Source organism: Miscanthus floridulus, chromosome 14 (genome assembly GCF_019320115.1).
Source record: "Miscanthus floridulus cultivar M001 chromosome 14, ASM1932011v1, whole genome shotgun sequence".
NCBI lineage: Eukaryota > Viridiplantae > Streptophyta > Magnoliopsida > Poales > Poaceae > Miscanthus > Miscanthus floridulus.
The window spans coordinates 7,365,486-7,372,924 of NC_089593.1; positions in this window are offsets into that span (position 1 = coordinate 7,365,486).

The following is a 7,439-nucleotide window of genomic DNA, read 5'->3' on the forward strand; positions in this document are numbered from 1 at the left end:
GCTGTACTATACAGAAGTTTGGTACCCAATGAAGAATGCAATTGTTTCCAAAAATTGGAGACAAACTGTGTACCCCTATCTGACACAATAGTCTTGGGTATTCCATGGAGACTCATGATTCTTGCTAAGTACATTTTGGCATATTGGATCGTAGGATATATTGTTTTGACTGGAAGAAAATGTGCTGACTTAGTGAGTCGATCTACAATAACCCATACTGAGTCAAATCCCTTTGATGTCTTGGGTAGACCAACAATAAAGTCCATACTTATGTCCTCCCACTTCCAAGATAGAATAGGTAATGGTTGTAATTCCCCAGCAGACCTCAAATGTATAGCTTTCACCTTTTGACAAGTGTCACACTTTGCTATGTATCTAGCAATCTCTATTTTCATTTTAGTCCACTAGAATCTTTGCTTCAAATCATGGTACATCTTGTTACTTCCCGGATGGATTGATAACCTAGTAGCATGTGCCTCATCTAGAATTGACTGCCGCAACTCAGGAACTTTTGGTACCACCAGGCGATCCTTGAACCAAAGCACACCTTCATCATCAATGCTGAAGCATTCCGCTTTTCCCTTTCTGACTCTTTCCTTGATATAGGCTATACCCTTGTTTTCCTTCTGAGCAGCAATAACTTGATCTCGAATAGTGGCTTCAACAATTATGTTGGTCAAACTTCCTTGTTGAATTACTTCTACATTCAACTTTTCCATTTCTTGACATAAATTCAAACCCATTGTTTTCACTGTTAGACAATTGCAATAACTTTTGTGACTGAGGGCATCTGCAACTACATTTGCTTTACCAGGGTGATAATATACTTCCAAATCATAATCCTTAATCAGTTCTAACCATCTTCTTTGTCGCATGTTTAACTCTGACTGAGTGAAGATATACTTTAAGCTTTTGTGGTCTGTATACATATGACACGTATTACCAAGCAGGTAATGCCGCCAAATCTTTAGAGCATGAACCACAGCTGCTAATTCCAAGTCATGAGTCGGATAATGTTCTTCATGTTGCTTAAGTTGCCGGGATGCATAGGCAATAACTCGGCCTTCTTGCATCAACACACATCCAATACCAATACCTGAAGCATCACAATAAACATCAAATGGCTTCTCAATGTCAGGTTGGGCTAATACTGGTGCAGTGGTTAACAGTCTCTTCAAAGTCTGGAAAGCCTCCTCACAATCTGCTGACCAGACAAACTTAACTTGGTTCTTCAACAATTCAGTTATGGACTTTGATATCTTTGAGAAATCTGGAATAAACCGACGGTAATACCCCGCCAATCCCAGAAAACTCCGAACTTGATGAACTGTGGTTGGCGGTTTCCAATCAAGCACATCTTTCACTTTGCTGGGATCAACTGCAACTCCTTCGGCTGACAAGATATGTCCAAGAAATTACACTTCCTTAAGCCAAAAATCACACTTGCTGAACTTGGCATATAGTTGATGTTCTCTTAAGAGGGTTAGAACAATTCTGAGATGTTTCGCATGTTCTTTCTTAGTCTTGGAATATACTAAAATGTCATCAATAAACACCACTACAAACTTGTCTAGCTCAGGCATGAATACTGAGTTCATTAGATACATGAAATGAGCTGGAGCATTTGTCAAACCAAAAGACATTACCAAGTATTCATATAATCCATATCGTGTGGTAAATGTCGTTTTAGGAATATCTTCAGGCTTTATCTTAATTTGGTGATATCCTGATCTCAAATCTATCTTGGAGGAAACTTTGGCTCCGGCCAATTGATCAAAAAGCAAATCTATCCGAGGTAATGGATACTTATTCTTGATGGTCACTTCATTCAATGGACGATAGTCAACACATAACCTCAGGGTCTCATCTTTCTTTTTCACAAAAATTGCCGGACATCCCCAAGGTGAAGAACTAGGTTGGATAAACCCTTTCTCAATCAATTCTTGTAACTGAGTTTTCAACTCGGCCAATTCCTTAGGTGGCATCCTATAAGCTCTCCGAGAAATCGGAGCTGTTCCAGGTTGTAACTCTATATTGAACTATACATCCCTATCAGGTGGTAGATCGGGTAAATCTTCAGGAAACACATCCGGAAATTCACACACTACCGGAATATCTTTAATCTCTTTGACAGCAGTTGCACAAATCTTGTCCACTGATCTTCTTAGGGTTGGAAGTTGGATAAGAAGTTGAGAATTACTATCAGGCAAATTTACTCTTAAAGTCCTATTCAAAGCATCTATAACAGCCTTATGATGATACATCCAATTCATTCCCAAGATTACATCTATATCCTGATCCTTAAGGATAATCATGGTAGTGGGAAAAATATGCCCACCCAGGTTTACGGGTACCTGGTATACCATTTCCTTAGTACACAGACGTCCCCCGGGCGACTGTATAAAGAAACTTTCCTTTGTTGCCCCAATCAAAATTTCATGCTTCACGACAAATGTTCTATTGATGAATCAATGCGATGCGCCAGAATCAAAAAGTATAACTGCAGGGTGATTGGCAACAGGAAACATACCCATCATCACTGGCTCCCCTTTCGGAATTTCTCCAGCTTGAATATAGAACACCCGTCCTGTCTTCCTCTCATCTTTGCCCTTCTGAGCATTCGGATTGTGGTTCTTGTTTGGTGCCTGACCCTGTTGTTGATTGGCAGGAGCCTTCTGATAATTTTGATTAGCCTGTCTAGGATATGGACATTCCCTAGAGAAATGACCAGTCCTTCCACAATTGTAGCACGGATAGTTGTGACCCTGGGATGTTGGAGCATTGCCACCAGGAGCATTGGTTGACTGTGAATTCGGATAGGTTATAGCAGGACGGACATTTGACTGTTGCCCAGCTTGGAACTGCGGCGGACGATAAGGAGGACGATTATGCTGTACTGGATGATAAATCACCCTCTGCCTCTTCTGATTTCCTCCAAAAGATCCAGACGGCACACTCTTTTTCTTTTTGAGCTCCTTATGCTGCCGATACTTTGACTCTGAAGCAATTGCAATATTTACTGCCTCATGATAAGTAACATTGGTGCAAGTGGTCATCATAGTCTGCAACTTGGTATTCAGGCCTCTCATAAACCACTTCTTCTTCTTGGCATCAGTATTGACATGTTCGGATGCATATCGGGACAGATGATTAAATCTTCCCACATACTGCATCACGCTTTGATCTCCTTGTTTCAAAGCAAGGAATTCATCTAGCTTCATAGCCATCACTCCTTCAGGGATATAATGGGCTCTGAAGGCAGTACGGAACTTAGCCCAAGTTATTGGAATGCCAGCAGGTTGCATAGCCACTAAGTTTGCCCACCAAGCACTTGCTGCTCCTCTAAGTTGTTGGGCGGCAAACGTAGGTTTCTGATACTCCGTGCATGGGATAAGGTCAAATTTCTGTTCCATGGTTCGAAGCCAGTCATCAGCCTCCAATGGTTCATCTGCCTTGGTAAACACCGGGGGTCTTGTGTCTGTGAAATCAACATATGTAGCCTCCTGTCGGTTATGGTGGCGTCCACGGTTTCCGTACATCTGATTCTGATTACTCTGAGCCATCTCATGAAGCAAACGAGAATTTTTAGCCATCACATTGACAAGTGCAGTTATAGCGTCAGCTAAATTGGTTGGAACTGGTGGCGGATCTGGAATACCGTCCTCATCTTATGAAGTTCCCGGAATAAACGAACCCGTGTACGATGCATCTGCTCATAACAAACCAAACTTTATTCACATGTCTTTATTGAATTGTACCAAAGCTTACTCTAGACACCTTATATAGAGTTTACTAATGTACAAACAAACCCACGAGTACGAAAACAGAACTACATAACTTAACTAGAGCTACTATTATACAACTCTACTCTTTTCCTCAATTTCTTCAAACTTCAGGCTCGGTATCCATTCCGGAATTATTACCGCCTTCATCATCACTTTCATCGATCATTACTAATTCTTCAGGATCTTCTTCTTCTTCTTCCTCTCCCGATTCATCATCATCGGCAAGGATGACACCGGGGTCCATGGCATCAGCTTGAGGCTCATGATTCGGATTTAGTAGATTGCTAAGCCTATGAACTTCCTCATGTAGATAAGTATTATGTTCTTCTAAATCTTCTACATAGAATTCTAGCTCATGAGTTCTAGCTCTAGCTACATTTTCCCTGTGCCAAGCTTCATTTCTTCCTTCCACCGTACGAACCAACATGCTTTCGCAGTTCCTATGCGCGGTGGTGAGATGCCTCAATTGACCCTGTAATTCTCCTATTTGTATAACATCCAAAGCCCTATCTCTAGTAGATTGTGCTAACTCCATAGAAACTCTCAGTATCTCTGCCTGGGGATCAGGCCTAGTACTGCTACTGCTAGCACCATCATTTCTAGGGGCAAGTTGGTGACGAGGAACTCCTTTGGGTCCGGTGGACTTACGGGGCATCATCTTGGCACGAGCCATACTGTAGGAAGCCAATTTAATCCAAGTAAGACCATTTGATCAAAATCCAAAAAGTAGCTAAGATGGATTCCATTCCTCAAACCAGACTCACTACTCAACTCCAGACTAAGAGGTGAAGGAAGTAACGAGTGAATTATTCATGATGCATGCATCGTTCTTACGAACAAAACATCAAAGTTTATAATGCACATAAACAACATTTATTTTTATATAGGGCATAGTATGATTACTACTCCACCACACAAAAACCTTTTAATCAAATAGGGAATGGTGAGAAAGAAATAAGATAAGTCAGAAGCAATATGGACCAAATTATCAAGTTAAATTTAGTCATCCCAAATCATTTTGAAGTTTTTGTAAAACAATACAACAAAACCTTGTAACGATTGCTCTGATACCATTCTGTGGCAGAACCTCCTAAATTATAGGACCCACATGCACCTGTCACTGTCCAACGACCTCTGACGACTATGCATATGTTCCTAGTAACTTAAGAAGACTGTCGGGTGTCCCCGTGGAACCCCGAATCATCCACGATTTCCGAGCAGGATCACGTTACAGAGTCATTGCAGTATTACAACTTTTATTCAAATATCAAAACCAGAGTAAACACAGTGGAAGTCTTACGATAATATAGTTTACAAACCAGTTGTTTCAAACCTTACAAACTAAGTTCGATAATTATTACAAACCATAGTAGTAGTGGAGTGGCATAATTAACATAAACTTATCACACAAAATAAACATCCTGCCCAAGGATCACACATTTACTTCTCATCGTCAGAACGAATGATAGTCATGCAGCACGATCCAAAATAGATCTGCTCATGAGGCTCACCTGCAACAAGGGTCAACGAACCCTGAGTACAAAAGTACTCAACAAGACTTAACCGAAATAAAACTGATAGAACTCAGGAATGCAGGCTCAGGGATTCAAGGTATGGCTTCCACAATAATCAAGTTCTTTTGCGTAAAAGCTCTTTTAACAAAATTCTTTATATAGAAAACTTCATAAGATCATATACAAAGCTGACACGATCCGTGTTGAGATCATGAAACTTCATATCCAACACCTTCACAAGCCTTATTCAAGTTCCTATTATTAATACTACGATGATGAACAGTGAGTTGAGTCTCCTTAACCGAGGAGCAACGACGATTCGAACCGATTATAACCCAGCTGGGAATTCCAGACCACACGACATATGCAGGTCCCCGACTCACATATATCAACCTACCCTCGGATCCTCTAAAACAAGAACGGGTCCGTGCCACCCGAGAACACAGCACACCTCAAATCCGGCCACATTCAAGCCACGAGGGTACACGCTATTCCCGCCATCTCTCCACTCCCAGTGCGCGAGTAGCCATTCTCATAATAGAATTGCCAAGTTCAGGCTTACCGGAGTATGTGGTTAGTACTACAAATTCTCACCTCATGCAATTCAACAACGGACGTGCCTTAATTGACACAGGCGGAAAGAACCCGCTCACAAGACCTCCATGTCTTGTGGCTCACACACACCGAGTCCGCCCGGTCTAGATTTATTACTCCACATTCCCATATCACACGTTAACAATATTGACCAATGTTCCATTTAAAACTTGCAGGTGACAGATAATCACCTGACTTTCATCGTTCTATGCATAGCTAAGCAAGACTAGGCATATACGAATTTAAAACTGGTAATATGGTAAATATGGAATAACAAGGTCGGCAATGCACCAATTAGGCTCTTACTTAACCCCTCATCACTTAATGCAGTAACGGAAAGCAAAAGTGAAATTAATTTGTAAAACACAAGGTAGGGTTGTATGCATCCGGGGCTTGCCTTCGTTGACGGAAAAGTCCGGCTCCTGCGACGTTACACAAGTATTCGATCCGACCTCAACAGATGGATTAACCTCCTCGACCACTTGATTAACTACCACGTTTTCACCTTCGTTCACTACACGTAATAACAATGCCATGTTTAACATGATGCGGAATACGAAACATGATGCTCGATGATGGATGCAAAAATTAATAAATTGGATACAATTTTCCTTCGCAGTACAGTTACAAACCAAACTAACCAAACCATATTCGTAACTGATGTGACCACGCCAGCACCGATCACTTTGGTGAACTCTCCGACCACTATGGTGAACTATCCGACCACTACGGTGAACTATCCGACCACTATGGTGAACTCTCCGACCACTATGGTGAACTCTCCGACCACTATGGTGAACTCTCCGACCACTACGGTGAACTATCCGACCACTATGGTGAACTCTCCGACCACTACGGTGAACTCTCCGACCACTACGGTGAACTCTCCGACCACTACACTAGCTGATACACCACTCCAATTCCATACTGGACCGAGCACAGCGATGACCATGGCGGCACGATGGCACGACCGCACTACACTGGTGACACAAGCATGATAGAGGTTAAACACTAAGCACAGAAGGGTTCAGCACCTCACCCCGAACACGACTGAGCAACGAGCAGGGTTGAAGGAGCAACGGAGAGGCGTGATGACGACTACGGTGATCACGGCGGAGCAAAGATCGTCGGTGAGGGAGAACCGGCGACTGCAGTGATCAAAATGAGTAAACAACAACTGATTAAGTACTACAGCATCGAGACGAAGCCGTAAGTACACTGATTATGGACAACGGCTCACCGGAGAGCTCTGGCCACGATGACACGCCCGCGGCGGTGAAGTTGCCGACCGCGAGGAAGAAAGACGTGGACAGCGGATTCTTGGCAATTTCCGGTGACTAATGTTAGCTGGCTGGATTCGCAAGGAAAAGACGGAACTAGGACGGCCTTTACCGAGATGGCAACGGCGCTGGGGAGACGATGCGAGCTTGTTGGAGCGATGACAACAGCGGTGGTGAAAACAAAGGAAGAAGAAAAACGACGATGACGGCGTCTTGGTACTTATAATACGACTCAGAAGCTCAGGAAGCCACGACGGAGCCATTTC